This window comes from Oncorhynchus mykiss, chromosome 9 (genome assembly GCF_057628025.1).
Source record: "Oncorhynchus mykiss isolate SJ-2025 chromosome 9, ASM5762802v1, whole genome shotgun sequence".
Classification (NCBI taxonomy): Eukaryota; Metazoa; Chordata; class Actinopteri; order Salmoniformes; family Salmonidae; genus Oncorhynchus; species Oncorhynchus mykiss.
In genome coordinates, this window is record NC_143030.1 from 71829978 (window position 1) to 71847880 (window position 17903).

The 17903-nt window shown below is 42.8% G+C and overlaps 1 long non-coding RNA gene across 1 annotated transcript; it reads left to right on the forward strand.

Annotated features, from left to right (window-relative positions):
• Positions 1-6553: 6553 nt before the first annotated feature.
• On the forward strand, positions 6554-7848 carry LOC149981325 (uncharacterized). Its single transcript, XR_016483416.1, has 2 exons — positions 6554-6663; positions 7078-7848. It is a non-coding gene; the product is annotated as an uncharacterized LOC149981325 (long non-coding RNA).
• The last annotated feature ends 10055 nt before the right edge of the window (positions 7849-17903 follow it).

The following is a 17903-nucleotide window of genomic DNA, read 5'->3' on the forward strand; positions in this document are numbered from 1 at the left end:
CTCTTTCTATATGCATCGATGCAGATCAGCTCTAGCAGACATAACAATAGACTTATTAGCATTGTGGTATAGCCTACGACCCGACACTGTGCTCTACATCTCACTCTCTCTGCTGTCTGTCTGCATCCCAAATGGCACCCTAGTTCCTATATAGTCCACTAAACAGGGAATAATGTGCCATTTGGGATGCATCCCACATCTTTCCTTGTCTCTTCTTCACCATGCTCTCTCTAATAGCCCTATACAGGTGCTTTAATGGCTTGGCCAAAATACCCTTTATATTAATAACGTCTACCATGGTCGACCGAGCCCATCTCTCTCTAACAATTAACAGATTCGGGCTTCTGTAGCTACTAAGACATCTTTTGCACACACACACGCACTATCTAGTGGGTTTTCAATTAATAATAGCCCAATCTAAGGGAAATGTCAGTGTCTGAAAGCATTGTTGTGTTATGTAATACAATAATACGTGTTGTGAATTAATGTTGTCTGTGACCTGTGACTGGGAGGGGTGCCTGAGGGGCAGAGCCGGGTGATTTTGAGACTTGCTGATTGGGGGATAATGAGGAAGTGTCTTAGTAACCTGTAGGAAGCCTCCCTGTGTTGTGACATGATAACAGCCAGGCACTTGGGTGATAACAGTGATACAACACTTTGGAAATATGATACTCAGTGTCTTGGGTGGTCTACCCTGGCCTGAATTTTCACCGACCCTAAAAAGTGCAAAGAGAGAGCGAGCGAGTTGTCTGTATGCTCTGATAAGAGTCTTTGTGACCAAAAGTTGGCAATGAAATCTGCATTAATCTAAGTGGGACTCATTTCTATAGTTTATTCTCTCATCTTTCTGCTCCTGTCAGGTGATAACAGTGAGACAACACTGTCTATCCTGGGGTGGTCTGGGTCTAGACTGACTGAGGGCTGTACAGAACTGGCCTTTCACTGATCCTAAAACTGAATAGAGAGATAGAATGAGATAGAGTAAGAGATAGAGGAAAGGAAGAGATAGAGGAAGAGGAGAGGGTTGGTCAGGATTGATCAGGACTGTACCCAACTGTATTTTCTACTGATCGTCATGCTTATCTTTTCTCATGTTGTTGTGACTTTTGCGGAAGCATTGTCTACTCCCCTACTTGTTTTCATCAATCCAGAAAAATATGAAGAGAGAGTAGAGAGAGAAAGTAGAGAGAGAGAGAATGAGAGGGAAAGAGAAAGAGAAAGAGAGAGACAGAGAGAGAGAGAGCGAGAGCGAGAAATAGATCCACATAACCACACAGAGTTTAAAGTTGAGGATGACTGGCATTATAGCAGTATTATCCCAGTCCCACTGAGCTCCATGTCTTTCCACTTTGCCACTGGTACCAGTCCAACTGCCAATGTACCCAGTCCCACAGAAAGTGGCTGACAAAGGAGGAAGCATAGGAACCATGGGCATGGCGGCATAGATGATTGATTACACTAAGACCAGATGAGGTACAACCCAACCCGAGGGCGTACACAGTCAGAGTTCGGATATAGCATCGGTTTTCATCAGCCCTCCTACTCTGTGACCGTTTGTGAATACAGGTCTCTGAGGCTACAAATAACAACTTGGACTAGAGCTGACGGTGAAACCAGTGTTATCATAATAGGTTTTTAACCACAAGGATCTTTTCTGGTCAAAATCACCAGGATTTGAGAGATACTGTAGCATTTCAAGAAGGAATGGGGTTGGCACTGGGGATACTGAAGGTGGCGGAGTAGCTCTGATCAGCATCAATGTGAAACTGCAGGGAGCAGCAGTGCAGCAGGAGATCATTGAAGTCCATTCACAACCACAGTCATTTAATCTGAACAGTCTCATTTAAGAACCTGTTGTAGCAATACAGTAGTATTTCATAATGTAACATTAGTCGTGTTTAGAGAGGAAGCCCAGTGGGTCGTTCAGAGTGGGGAGATGTAGGAAGTCAAGCTCAGACAGATCAATATGGAACACATCTCTCATCTCTCTTCTAGCTCTGCTTGACTTATACACAGAGTACTCATCTCCTTCATACTGGATCTACAGTATATGGACCTAAATCTAACCAGGAAAGACTCAAGGTCCATTTCCAGCATGACTTAACCAATAGAAGAGTAAGACAGCTAATAAACAAATCACCAGGAGGAATACATTTTCCTTTTATCAAGCTGTAGCCTACTTTCACTTTTGTTATCTTATCTACATAGTTGCTCACACTACCTGTCAATCAATGTCTCACATTCTCTCATACTCTTCACCAAGGTCCATTTATTCTGTCTTAATCCACGTCAGACCATCTTTACTTGTCCTCATAAACCCCCTCTCTCCTCCTCCCTTTTCCTCCCTCTCGTCCTCCCTCTCGTTTCCTCAGTTTACAGGAAGGGTGAGTCAGCTGGCAGAAGAAGGGATATGTGGATGGAATGAAATATGAGAAGGGAGGAGCGTAGGGAGGGAGGGAGGGAGGGAGCGAGGGAGGGAGAGAAGGAAAGAGGGAGGGAGGGAGGGAGGGAGAGAGGGAGAGAGGGAGAGAAGGAAAGAGGGAGGGAGAGGGAGACAGGGAGGGAAGGAGGGAGGGAGAGAAGGAAAGAGGGAGGGAGAGGGAGACAGGGAGGGAGGGAGGGAGAGAGGGAGAGAGGGAGAGAATGAAAGAGGGAGGGAGAGGGAGACAGGGAGGGAGGGAGGGAGGGAGGGAAGGAGGGAGGGAGGGAAGCAGTATGAATAAACAACGTTAAGACCAGGGTTGCGGCAAAAGGGGATGCTGTCAGCAGGAAAGACAGAAAGAGAGTGAGAAAGTAAGACAGAAAAGAGAGAAAGAAAGAGAGAAAGCGAGATAAAGAGAGAGAGAATGCCATTAGCCGAAAGAGCAAATAAGACCGACAGGAGTATTGAGTGAACAGACACACAAATATGGAGAGACCGGGAGAGAGAGGGAGAGACGGGGAGAGAGAAAGAGAGAGAGGGGGAGAGAGGGAGAGAGAAAGAGAGAGAAAGAGAGAGAAAGGGAGAGAGGGAGAGAGAAAGGCACAACTACGACAACATAACCAAGAAAAACAGGTCACAACTCCTGCATCTCTGTCGCACGCTGGGTATGTACATAGTTAATGGTAGGCTTCGAGGGGACTCCTATGGTAGGTACAAAATGGTGCCGACAGTGAGGGGCGCCTCGCTTCTAGTCCTTAGGAAACTTTGCAGTGTTTTGTTTTTTGTATGTATTATTTCTTACATTGTTAGCCCAGAAAATCTTAAGTGTTATTACATACAGCCGGGAAGGACTATTGGACATCAGAGCGACGTCAACTTACCAGCACTACGACCAGGAATACGACTTTCCCGAACTGGATCCTTTGTCCGAACCAACCAGGGCATTTGAACTGATTCCAGAGGCTGACCCAAAACAACATCACCACAGAAGAGGAAGACGGAGAGGCATTCTGGTCAGACTTTGGAAGCTTGCACACCACCCACCGCTTCCGAGTATATTACTCGCTAATGTCCAGTCTCTAGATAACAAGGTAGACGAAATTAGGGCAAGTGTTGCTTTCCAGAGACATCAGGGATTGTAACATACTCTGTTTCACAGAAACATGGCTCTCTCGGGATATGCTGTTGGTACAGCCACCGGGATTCTTTGTGTGTCGCACCGACAGAAATAAACATCTCTTCATGAAGAAAAAGAAGGGGGTGTATGTTTCTTGATTAACGACTCATGAGCTGTGTTCAAATACCCATACTAACATACTGTATACTACATACTTCACAAGTATGACTAGTTAGACATTTTACTACTTTGGGTGTGTTCTTAAATTCAATGTGATGTGCTAGTGTGCACTCGTAAATTCAGAGCTTTGTCAGATTGTCCGTTTGTAATTTCAGAGCGTTTCACTTTCGGAGCGCACACTGGACGCTCGGGCCGAGGACTAGGGTTGATTTGAGCGTTCTGACCTTACAATGGCAGTCAAGCACCCAAGCTAATTTTGGCTAGCTACGGACACAAATAAGACCACTCTGACCATTTTTCTCACCCAAGCAGAGCTGATAAGGCAGTTTTCATGTTATCCAGAGCGTTGGTGACTGTAACTGTGCTGCCGGCAACAATTGAATTAACGCTTTTTTGCCACCGTTTACTGACACTAGCCACCGTTTACTGACACTTTTCAACGGGTGTTGAGTACTCGTAAATTCATTATTCTGCGCTCTGGTACTGTACACTCAGACTAGAGTGCTCTGAAATCTGAGTAGATAGCCAGAGCAAATTTACGAAAGCTCCCGAAAGTCCATTGAGAATGTCCATATACCATTTAGCTAAGCCAAGAACGACGGGAATAATCAAGTCAATAAATGTCGGGTAGTTAGATAGCCTTCAGTTAATATACAGGCAAGTTTGATGTATAAGTAGCAAACTAACGTTAGGTAGCTAGCTAACATACCGGTACATACTGCTGTAATGATATGCTATGTGGTTTGTAAGGACAGCGTAGTTAACCAATTGTCAGCCAACTTAACGTGTAAGGCAACTTATTTGAAAAGTCATTACTTTATTATATAGCTCAACATTTTCTTAACTTTAATTAGTAATTAGTTAAAGCATTTGTATCCGCTTTCGTTGTACTTCGGCTGCATATTGTCCGCCATTTTCTTCAAATCTGAAAACGATGTGAAGCCATGCCCATTTCCTGAAGAATTGCATTATGGTCCCTAAAGTACAGAAATAGTGTCCTCTGCGTGTATATTTCATATTTTGGCAAATTTAGTACGACATCCGGGAACTTTTGGCATACTAACTATATCCATACTATGACCAATAAGCATTCTATATACTTACAGTTGAAGTCGGAAGTTTAAAACACCTTAGCCAAATACATTTAAACTCAGTTTTTCACAATTCTTGACATTTGATCCTAGTAAAAATTCCCTGTCTTAGGTCAGTTAGGTCAATACGAAGAATACATGCAGCTACACATTTGGTTGCTTTCGATAATGACAATTGTGTTTACCACTTTATTTTTAGAATGTGAAATGTCAGAATAATAGTAGAGAGAATGATTTATTTAATCTTTAATTTATTTCATCACATTCCCAGTGAGGTTTACATACACTCAATTAGTATTTGGTATCATTGCCTTTAAATTGTTTAACTTGGGTCAAACGTTTTGGGTAGCCTTCCACAAGCTTCCCACAATAAGTTAGGTGACTTTTGGCCCATTCCTTCTGACAAAGCTGGTGTAACTGAGTCAGGTTTGTAGGCATCCTTGCTCGCACACGCTTTTTCAGTTCTGCCCACAAATTTTCTATAGGACTTTGTGATGGTCAATCCAATACCTTGACTTTGTTGTCCTTAAGCCATTTTGCCACAACTTTGGAAGTATTCTTTGGGTCATTGTCCATTTGGAAGACCCATTTGCGACCAAGCTTTAACCTCCTGACTGATGTCTTGACATGTTGCTTCAATATATCCATATATATATCCCCTCCTCATGATGCCATGTATTTTGTGAAGTGCACCAGTCCCTCCTGCAGCAAAGCACCCCCCACAACATGATGCTGCCACCACCGTGCTTCACGGTTGGGATGGTGTTCTTCGGCTTGCAAGCCTCCCCCTTTTTCCTCCAAACATAACGATGACCATTAAGGCCAAACAGTTTTATTTTTGTTTCATCAGACCAGAGGACATTTCTCCAAAAAGTACGATCTTTGTCCCCATGTGCAGTTGTAAACCGTAGTCTGGCTTTTTTATGGCGGTTTTGGAGCAGTGGCTTCTTCCTCGATATAGGACTCGTTTTACTGTGGATATAGATACTTTTGTACCTGTTTCCTCCAACATCTTCACAAGGTCCTTTGCTGTTATTCTGGGATTGATTTTCACTTTTTGCACCAAAGTACGTTCATCTCTAGGAGACAGAACGCGTCTCCTTCCTGAGCGGTATGACGGCTGCGTGGTTCCATGGTGTTTATACTTGCGTACTATTGTTTGTACAGATGAACGTGGTACCTTCAGGCATTTGGAAATGACTCCCAAGGATGAACCAGACGTGTGGAGGTCTGCAATTTTTTTTCTAAGGTCTTGGCTGATTTCTTTTGATTTTCCCATGATGTCAAGCAAAGAGGCACTGAGTTTGAAGGTAGCCCTTGAAATACATCCACAGGTACACCTTCAACTGACTCAAATGATGTCAATTAGCCTATCAGAAGCTTCTAAAGCCATGACATAATTTTCTGGAATTCTCTAAGCTTTTTAAAGGCACAGTCAATTTAGTGTATGTAAACTTCTGTCCCATTGGAATTGTGATACAGTGAATTATAAGTGAAATAATCTGTCTGTAAACAATTGTTGGAAAAATGACTTGTGTCATGTACAAAGTAGATGTTCTAACCGACTTTGTGGAGTGGTTTAAAAACGAGTTTTAATGACTCCAACCTAAGTGTGCTGCCATCCTGTTAGAAGGTAACAGATTATTTTATTACAATGGTTCAATTGGATTTTCATTGTGTTCAATTGTGTTATTTGCCCCCTAGTGGATGTTTCTGGTACTTAGAAAGACTACGCAAACAGGAAGTAGAGAATTTGTTCTGCAAGCATAGAAGCAGCTACAAACAACGCTACGGTGCAGGTCTTTCAATGTAGTTATTTCTTGTCACGCTTCAGCCTTGGAAAATATTTGTTTGTAAGTTCAATTCAAGCATTTAGCTAATGATTATACTCTTGTTATTGATAGAGTTGCTTACATATCAATGTTGGTTGCATTTCCTCACATATTGCAATGCCTTTCATGTATGTCGTTAGCTGTATTACTTTGCTCGTGCGTCATGCAAACGAATTGTAAAATATACAATACTGTAGTTTGTTACTGTTCCTAGTGTAATATGCTTTGTTATTCTACATAAATGGTTGTACATTATTAGAGTAATGAAAGGAGCCAATTACCATATGAGTAACAATTAGCTATATGGTTTGGCATCATGCCAGATGCATGGTACCTTAGCGCGTGCTTTGTATTTATGCAACTTCAAATGTATAATATACAGCTACTGTCGGTGTGAATTGAATACTAAAGTATATTCGTTTCTGTATTTTGCAGTTTCACAACATAAACGTTTTCAATATATTCATTCAAGAAAAGTCACACCTTGGGAGTTTTATTGAAGACTTAGTTGTTAGCTATCTGTCTAGGTTTGCATGGGAACGCAACTCAAGGGCAGAATAGTGAAAAAACATCATCACAGCGGGCTCAAGCTCAAGAATAACTGCACACGGTGGTTATGTTTCTACGTTCATCAGCCAACAAAGCCTCTTATCCTAGGGAAGACCAGCAGTCTACGATGCAACAACCAGAGCCAGGTGTTCAACAGAGAGAGATGGAAGAGCCTCTTCAGCACATTGGGACCAAGTCTCAATCTACAAGATCAAGGTCGTCAAAACAGTCAAGCAGATCCTCAACGGCGAGTTTTGCAGCCGTCAAAGCACGCGCCAAGGCAGACGCAGCGCGTGCACAAGTTTCCTATGCTGAGAAGGAAGCTTCTGTGATGAAGCAAAAAGCTGAACTCGAGGCAACTTTATATGTTCTCAAAGTTGAGAGAGCAGCTGCTGCTGCGTTGGCTGAAGCTGCAGCCTTTGATGAAGCTGTAGAATCAGAACGCAGAGAGCTTCGCAAAGAACTAGACACAGGGACACAGCCCTTAAGTCCAGTCCAACATGCATGTGAGTATGTGCAACAACATGCTAGGCCCTACTTTGCTGAACTTCCATTTGAAGTGGAGAAACAAGAGCTTAGTGTTGACCCAGCTACATGCCATAATCCAGTAAGTAGCAAACAACAGAACATGAGCAGAGACTCTCCGTTCAAAAGAAAGGAACAGCAGCATGGTGGAAATGGAAAACAAGCCCACTTCCAGTCACACACACAAAACTTCCCTGAGTACAAGTGGCACCAGACCTCATCAAGTACCTCCTACGCCGTGAGATGGTGAGTTCCGGACTCCTGAAGTTTGATGATCGCCCTGAAAATTATTGGGCATGGAAAGCATCCTTTCTCAATGCGACCAGAGACTTGAATTTATCAGCCAGGGAAGAGTTAGATCTAATTACCAAGTGGCTAGGGGCAGAGTCGTCTGAGCAAGCAATCATAATTAGATCTGTCCATATTTTCAACGCAACAGCAGGGCTTAACATGGTCTGGCAACGACTAGAAGAGTGCTATGGTACACCCGAAGTGATCGAGAATGCACTGTTGAAGAAAATTGATGATTTTCCAAAACTGGCTAACAAAGACAATCACAAACTAAGAGAACTAGGTGACATTCTTCTCGAACTGGAGTGTGCTAAAGTAGAAGGGTACCTTCCAGGCCTCGCTTATCTGGACACATCTCGGGGGGTAAACCCTATTGTAGAGAAACTTCCATTCAGTTTACAAGAACAATGGATAGCACAGGGATCCAAATATAAGGAGGACTATCGGGTAGCATTCCCACCATTCTCGTTCTTCTTCTCGAGATTCATCAGGAACCAGGCGAAAATTAGAAATGACCCCAGCTTCACCCTCTACACCTAAACTAACCAGGTGTCCATGAAAAGTGAGAAACCTGCCAGATACAGCAGCAAGACACCTGTGACTGTATACAAGACAGATGTGTCATCTGAGGCCTCAGACCACCAAACCAAACCCAGTAAGACAAAGGTTGAAAACCCTGACCATCACTGCCCAATACATAACAAGCCTCATCCTCTTAAAAAGTGTTGTGGGTTTAGATACAAAACTCTAGATGATCGCAAATCATATCTCAAAGACAATGGCATTTGTTTCCGATGTTGTGGGTCAACTCAACACAGAGCTAAAGACTGTAAGGTTTCAATCAAGTGCTCTGAGTGCGACAGCGACAGGCATCTTGCTGCTATGCATCCAGGCCCAGCCCCTTCAAATACAGACACCGCTACAGCAGAGACGGAGCATGGCGGGGAGCAAGGTGACGATGCTCTTCTATCTGTCACCTCAAAGTGTACAGAGATCTGTGGTGAGGCAGTCAATCCAAGATCATGTTCAAAAATATGCCTAGTCAAAGCTTATCCGGCTGGGAAAAGAGAGAAAGCTGTCAAAATGTATGTAGTGCTTGATGAACAGAGTAACAAATCTCTGGCCAAGACAGAGTTTTTCAGTCTCTTCAACATCAATGACAACTCTGCTCCATACACAATGAAGACGTGTTCTGGGGTAACAGAGACTTCAGGCAGGAGAGCCGTCAACTTCATGGTGGAGTCTATAGATGGACACATGCAGCTCACTCTCCCTACTCTGATAGAGTGTGATATGATGCCAGACGATAGGATGGAGATTCCCTCCCCCGACATTGCGTATCATCATCCCCATCTGCAACCAGTTATGGACAAAATTCCAGCAGTGGACCCAGACGCTCCCATCCTCCTGCTCTTAGGACGAGACATCTTAAGGGTACACAAGGTACGAGAGCAAATCAATGGGCCCCACGACACTCCTTATGCACAGCGACTCGACCTCGGGTGGGTCATCGTGGGTGAGGTCTGTCTGGGAACGGCTCACCGACCAGCCAATGTTAACGTGTTCAGGACAAACATACTTCAAAATGGTCGCACATCCTATCTGAGCCCTTGCCCTGACATCATCCAGGTAAAAGAGAACTACAACAGCGTAGCTCAGAAACACATCTCTCCCTCTACAGTGCACTCGAGAGATCCAAGCACAACTGTGAACACAGACAGCCCGGGATGTTCCGTGTTCGACAAAACACAAGAAGATAACAACCCAGATAGAAACATAACTGAGTACAGGATGAAAGTCCATGTATTTGGGAACAGCCCTTCACCAGCCGTAGCCATCTACTGCATGAGACGAGCAGCGCTACAGGGTGAGAAGGAACACGGGTCAGAACCCAAGCAATATGTAGTGAGGAACTTCTACGTCGATGATGGTCTGACATCAGTAGCTACTACAGAAGAAGCGGTGTGAATTGAATACTAAAGTATATTCTTTTCTGTATTTTGCAGTTTCACAACATAAACGTTTTCAATATATTCATTCAAGAAAAGTCACACCTTGGGAGTTTTATTGAAGACTTAGTTGTTAGCTATCTGTCTAGTTTTGCATGGGAACGCAACTCAAGGGCAGAATACTAAGTGTAAACTTCCGACTTCAACTGTAATTCACGTCACAAATAGTACGGTTAGAGTGGTTAGTATGAGTATTCGAACACAGCTCTGGTGTAATTGTAACAACATACAGGAACTCAAGTCCTTTTGTTCACCTGACCTAGAATTCCTCACAATCAAATGCCGGCTGAGAATTCTCGTCGGTTATTGTCACAGCCGTGTATATCTCCCCTCAAGCTGATACCATGACGGCCCTCAAGGAACTTCACTGGACTTTATGCAAACTGGAAACCATATATCCTGAGGCTGCATTTATTTTAGCTGGGGATTTTAACAAAGCAAATTTGAGAACAAGGCTACCTAAATTCTATCAGCATATTGATTCTAGCACTCGTGCTGGCAAAACACTGGATCACTGCTACTCTAACTTCTGTGATGCATACAAGGCCCTTCCCCGCCCTCCTTTCAGCAAATCTGACCACGACTCCATTTTGCCCCTTCCTTCCTGTAGGTAGAAACTCAAACAGGATGTTCCTGTGATAAGGACTGTTCAACACTGGTCTGGCCAATTGGAATCCACTACTTGAAGATTGTTTTGATCACGCAGACTGGGACATGTTCCGGATAGCCTCAGAGAATATTATTGATTTATACGCTGATTCGGTGAGTGATTTTATAAGGAATTGCATAGGAGATGTTGTACCCACCTTGACTATTAAAACCTACCCTAACCAGAAACGGTGGATAGAGGCATTCGCGCAAAAGGTGACTGGGAATATGGCCGAATATAAACAATGTAGTTATTCCCTCCACAATGCAATCAAACAAGCAAAATGTCAGTATAGAGACAAAGTGGAGTCGCAAATCAACGGCTCAGACACGAGACGTATGTGGCAGGGTCTACAGACAATCACGGACTACAAAAATAAAACCAGCCACGTCATGGACACCGATGTCTTGCTTCCAGACAAACTAAACACCTTCTTTGCCCCCTTTGAGGATAATACAGTGCCACCAACGCGGCCCGCTACCAAGGACTGTGGGCTCTCCTTCTCCATGGCTGACGTGAGGAAGACATTTAAATGTGTTAAGCCTTGCAAGGCTGCCGGCCCAGATAGTATCCCTAGCCGCGTCCTCAGAGCATGCGCAGACCAGCTGGCTGGTGTGTTTACAGATATATTCAATCTCTCCCTATCGCAGTCTGCTGTCCCCACATGCTTCAAGATGGCCACCATTGTTCCTGTACCCAAGAAGCAAAGGTAAATGAGCTAAATGGTAAATCGCCCCATAGCACTCACTTTCATAGCAAGGTCTACATTTTTTTTTTTTATGTCTACACTTGTATTCAGCGCATGTGACAAATAAAGTTTGATTATGATTTTCTGTCATCATGAAGTGCTTTGAGAGACTAGTCAAGGATCATATCACCTCCACCTTACCTGTCACCCTAGACCCACTTCAATTTGCGTACCACCCCAATAGGTCCACAGATGATGCAATTGCCATCACACTGCACACTGCCCTATCCCATCTGGACAAGAGGATTACCTATGTAAGAATGCTGTTCATTGACTACAGCTCAGCATTTAACACCCATAGTACCCTCCAAGCTCATCATTAAGCTTGAGACCCTGGGTCTCAACCCCGACCTGTGCAATTGAGTCCTGGACTTCCTGATGTGCTGCCCCGAGGTGGTGAAGGTAGGAAATAACATCTCCACTTCGCTGATCCTCAACACTGGGGCCCCACAAGGGTGCGTGCTCAGCCACCCCCTGTGCTCCCTGTGAACCAATGACTGCGTGGCCATGCGCTCATCTCAAGGCCATCAGACTGTTAAACAGCCATCACTAACACAGAGAGGCTGCTGCCTACATGCAGACTTAAAATCATTGGCCACTTTAATAAATGGACCACTAGTCACTTCAATAATGCCACTTTAATAATGTTTACATACTGTATCTAGCATTACTATGTATATACTGTATTTTATACCATCTATTGCATTTTGCCTATGCCGCTCGGTCATTGCTCATCCATATGTTTATATGCTTATTCCATTTCTTTACTTAGATTTATGTTTATTAGGTAGTTGTTGTGGAATTGTTAGACTACTTGTTAGATATTGTTGCACTGTCGGAACAAGAAGCACAAGAATTTCACTATACTCACAATAACATCTGCTAACCATGTGTATGTGACCAATACAATTTGATTTACACCTATAGCTCATCTCTTCGCAGTAGTACTGTAGACTACTTTATCACTGACCTCAACCCAGAGTCTCTAAGAGTGTTCACAGTCAGCCAACTCACACCCCTATCAGATCACAGCAAAATCACAGTCTACTTGAACAGAGCAATACTCAATCATGAGGCATCAAAGCTAAAGGAACTTAATAATATTAATAAATTATATAGATGGAAGGAAAGTAGTGTGGAAACTACCCAAAAAACTATTAGGCAACAACAAATTCAATCCCTTTTAGACAACTTCCTGGACAAAACATTATACTGTAATAGTGAAGATATCAGGTATGACCCAGATGCAGACCACGTCAAATAAACAATAGTTTAATATTCCAACAGGATCAGGGAATAGACAGGTCAAGGCAGGCAGGGGTCAGTAACCAGAAGTGGGGCAACGGTAACGGGCGGCAGGCAGGCGTCGGTAATCCAGAAAGGGGCAAATGTGCAGGCTCAGGGGCAGGCAGAGTGGTCACGCAGGCGGGCTCAGAGTCAGGACAGACAAGGGTCAAAACCAGGAGGGCGAGAAAAGACAGACTGGAAAAAGCAGGAGCTGGGACACAAAACGTTGGTTGACTTGAACAAACAACACAAACTGGCAAAAGACAAACAGAGAACACAGGTATAAATACACAGGGGACAATAGAGGAGATGGGCGACACCTGGAGGGGGTGGAGACAATCACAAAGACAGGTGAAACAGAAGATGTAAACTTGGCAGTAGAAAACCTAAACAGTATATTTGACCTCTCAGCTCCCCTATCAAAAAAATGGAAACAGGAAACCTAAGAAAATGAACAACAATGACAAATGGTTTGATGGAGAATGCAAAAACCTAAGCTAGAAATTGAGAAACCTGTCCAACCAAAGACATAGAGATGAGCCTACACCTTCACTATGGTGAATCACCAAAACAATACAGAACTACTCTACGAGAAAATAAATAACAGCACATCAGAAACCAGCTCAATGTAATTGAAGAATCCATAGACTCTAACCACTTCTGGGAAAATTGGAAAACACTAAACAAACAACAACACGAAGAGTTATCTATCCAAAATGGAGATGTATGGGTAAACCACTTCTCCAGTCTTTTTGGCCCTATAACAAAGAACAAACAGCAAAAACATAAATATACATAATCAAATACAAATCTTAGAATCAACTATTAAAGACTACCAGAACCGACTCGATTCTCCAATTACATTGAAGGAACTACAAGACAAAATATAAACCCTCCAACCCAAAAAGGCCTGTGGTGTTGATGGTAGCCTCAATGAAATGATCAAATATAGACCAGAAATTCCAATTGGCTATACTTAAACTCATTAACATCGTTCTTAGTTCTGGCTTTTTCCCCAATATTTGGAACCAAGAACTGATCACCCCAATCCACAAAAGTGGAACCAAATTTGACCCCAATAATTACCGTGGGATAGATGTCAACAGGAACCCCAGAAAAATCCTCTGCATTATCATTAACAGCAGACCAGTTCTGTGAAAACAATGTACTGAACAAATGTCAAATTGTCTTTTCACCAAATTACTGTACGACAGAACACGTATTTATTTACCCTGCACACCCTAATTGACATACAAACAAACCAAAACATAGGCAAAGTTTTCTCATGCTTTGTTGAGACAGGGATGCAGCTTAAGCCCCACCCTCTTCAAAATACAGTAACAGTCAAAAGTTTGGACACACATACTCATTCCAGAGGTTTCCTTCATTTTTTTCTTCTACATTCTAGAATAATAGTGAAGACATCAAAACTATGAAATAACACATATGGGATCATGTAGTAACCAAAAAAAGTGTTAAACAAATCAAAATATATTTTAGATTTGAGATTCTTCTAAGTAGCCACCCTTTGCCTTGATGACAGCATTGCACTCTCTTGGTATTCTCTCAACCAGCTTCATGAGGTAGTCACCTGGAATGCATTTCAATTAACAGGTGTGCCTTGTTAAAAGGAATTTGTGGAATTTCTTTCCCTCTAAATGTGTTTGAGCCAATCAGTTGTGTTGTGACAAGGTAGGGGTGGTATATATATATATATATATATATAATAAGCAAAAAGAAATGACAATCCATCATTACTTTACTGGTTGCCTGTTTCCGTAAGTGTAACTTTCGTAAGTGTTTACTGAACATTTTTTATTTAACTTTTGTTTATTATTTATTTCACTTGCATTAGAAATGTAAACATATGTTTCCCATGCCAATAAAGCCCTTGAATTGAATTGAGAGAGAGAGAGAGAGAAGAGAGTGAGTGTGGGTTTAGAGAGGGAGAGAGCAAGACAAGCCTAAATCCTAACTTGAGATCCATGTGCTTAACTCAATGACTTTAGTGTAAATCATGCATTGAGGTCAATCAGAGATTTGTACGAAAAACTAGTTACGCATGTCGAATCTGAAGATACGATTCCAGCCACAGAGAGTGAGAGAGACAGAGCGTGTGTTGGAGAAAGAAAGAAAGAGTGATGGGAAGGGCAATAGAGAAAAGAGAGTGTTTGAGCGAGAAACTGAAAGAGGCAGAGCGACGGATGTAGCTAGCACTCTTTAGTGAGCCAGTCAGTTCCTAGTGAGGGTGCCTGAGCTGATTTAGCTGTTGTGTTTCTGCCTCCATGGCTCTCTGCTCTCTCAATGCTCTCTCCATTGATCGGGTTAAAGTCATTACGTGGCTATAAGGTCACCCAGCCGTCTTGACCCGGCGTTAATCACTCACTAATTGAAGGGAAATTTAGATTTAGCTTCCTCCTACAACCCACAGAGTTCTGCCCTGTCTGTCTGTCAGATATGACCAAGGGTACATCTCAAATGGCACCCTATTTCCTACATAGTCACATTGCACTACTCTATGGTAGTGCATTATATAGGGAAGGGTGCCATTTGTGAAGAAGCCCAACACTGCACTCTCAATATTAAGCATGTTTACCACATGCAAGTAGCAACAGCCTTTTATGAATCTGTTGCTCTCTGACATATAATAAAGAATGATTATTATTGTCACTAACTGGGGGACAGGGGAGAGGAGTTGAGGAGAGGAGACAGTAGAGTGGAGAGGAGACGGAGTGGAGTGGAGAGGAGACAGAGTGGAGTGGAGACTAGAGTGGATTAGAGTGGAGAGGAGACAGAGTGGAGTGGAGACTAGAGTGGATTAGAGTGGATAGGAGAGGGAGGAGAGGAGACCGTGGATAGGAGAGGGAGGAGAGGAGACAGTAGAGAGGAGAGGAGACAGAGAGGAGAGAAGACAGAGTGGAGAGGAGACAGAGAGAAGAGGAGACAGTAAAGTGGAGAGGAGACAGTAGAGTAGAGTGGATAGGAGAGGGAGGAGAGGAGACAGAGAGGAGAGGAGACAGTAGAGAGGAGAGGAGACAGTAGAGATGAGAGGAGACAGTAGAGTAGAGTAGAGCAGAGCGGAAAGGAGAGGAGACAGAAGAGTGGAGAGGAGACAGTAGAGTAGAGTAGAGAGGAGAGGAGAGGTGAGGAGACAGTAGAGTGGAGAGGAGACAGTAGAGTAGAGAGGAGAGGTGAGGAGCCAGTAGAGAGGAGAGGAGAGATCTACATTATTAAATTAACATGACTCATAATGTTTTCGTTAGTGGTTGAGAATATTTGAGTTATCTTTGCACATCATTGATATGCAAAGCAGGCAGGTTTTGCACAGAATTTGACATTGTCAGAACAAACTTGGGTTACAGAGGACCATCTGGACAGAGTCATGAAAGGACAATAAATCTTGACTCAGGATAATAATTGTCATATCCTGAGTCAAGAATGGCCTCTGTAACCTTCTAATCTGATGACTGAGGGACAATGAAATATCAACTACCGGTAGTCAAGGATTTAGCAACAACAACAACAGCAGTAGTAATCAGGCTATTCCTTGTCAGAACAGATTGTCTTCATCTATTATCTATTATCTGCCAAAATTGTTGCAACCCCTATTACTAGCCTGTTCAACCTCTATTTCGTATCGTCTCAGATTCCCAAAGATTGGAAAGCTGCCGCGGTCATCCCCCTCTTCAAAGGGGGTGACACTCTAGACCCAAACTGCTACAGACCTACAGTATATCTATCCTACCCTGCCTTTCTAAGGTCTTCGAAAGCCAAGTTAACAAACAGATTACTGACCATTTCGAATCCCACCATACCTTCTCCGCTATGCAATCTGGTTTCAGAGCTGGTCATGGGTGCATCTCAGCCACGCTCAAGGTTCTAAACGACATCATAACTGCCATCGATAAGAGACTACTGTGCAGCCATATTCATCGACCTGGCCAATGCTTTTGACTCTGTCAATCACAACATTCTTATCGGCAAACTCGACAGCCTTGGTTTCTCAAATGATTGCCTCGCCTGGTTCACCAACTACTTCTCTGATAGAGTTCAGTGTGTCAAATCGGAGGGACTGTTGTCCGGACCTCTGACAGTCTCTATGGGTGTGCCACAGGGATCAATTCTCGGCCGACTCTCTTTTCTGTATACATCAATGATGTTGCTCTTGCTGCTGGTGATTCTCTGATCCACCTCTACGCAGACAACACCATTCTGCAGTCTATGTTTGTTTTTCTATGATTTGGGGATTTCTATGTTTCGGCCTGGTATGGTTCTCAGTCAGAGGCAGGTGTCATTAGTTGTCTCTGTTTAAGAATCATACTTAGGTAGCCTGGGTTTCACTGTGTGTTTGTGGGTGTTTGTTTCCGGGTCTGTGTTTTTTCACCACACGGTACTGTTTTGGGTTTTGTTCGTTCCGCGTTTATTGTTTTTGTATTCAGTTGTTCATGTGCACTATTTCTTATTAAAAGAACCATGGACACTTACCACGCCGCATATTGGTCCTACAATCCTTCTCGCCTCTCCTCTTCGGACGAAGAGGAGGAAATCCCTTACAGTATTATTGACTGTATGTTTTGTTTATTCCACGTGTACAACGCGTTGTTGTATGTGTCGAATTGCTACGCTTTATCTTGGCCAGGTCGCAGTTGCAAATGAGAACGTGTTCTCAACTAGCCTACCTGGTTAAATAAAGGTGAAATAAAAAATAAAAAAAATAAAAAAATCTGCCTGAATAAAAGAGAGAGGGAAATAAAATCTTACATGAAACTGTCTTTAGACACACTGGTCTTTTGACATCGTGTCTGTCTTTAAAAAAAATCTCTGTTCTACTTTTATGTCTAATTCCCTCTGGAAAAATAACAGGCGCAAAAATGTATTTCAAAGGTATACTATAGTCTCTCAACAACACTTTGTCTCTCTAAATAACATAGCGATAAAGAGAAATGATCCAACTAAAAACTACGTATAATATACTGTTGAATTTATTATTGATAAATGAATAAACAATATCCCCATTTTAAATAGAATTGTAACTCGGTAAACTTATACTTTGTTTTATAAGTGATAAATATGAGTTCATAAGAAGGGATTGTGTGACAAGACAAGGAGTAATAAAAAGTTAATGAACACCATTCCAACTAGGCAGAAACAAATGGGTTGTGGACTGAGTAAACACATAAGGTCGTTAGCCTATGGTTGACCC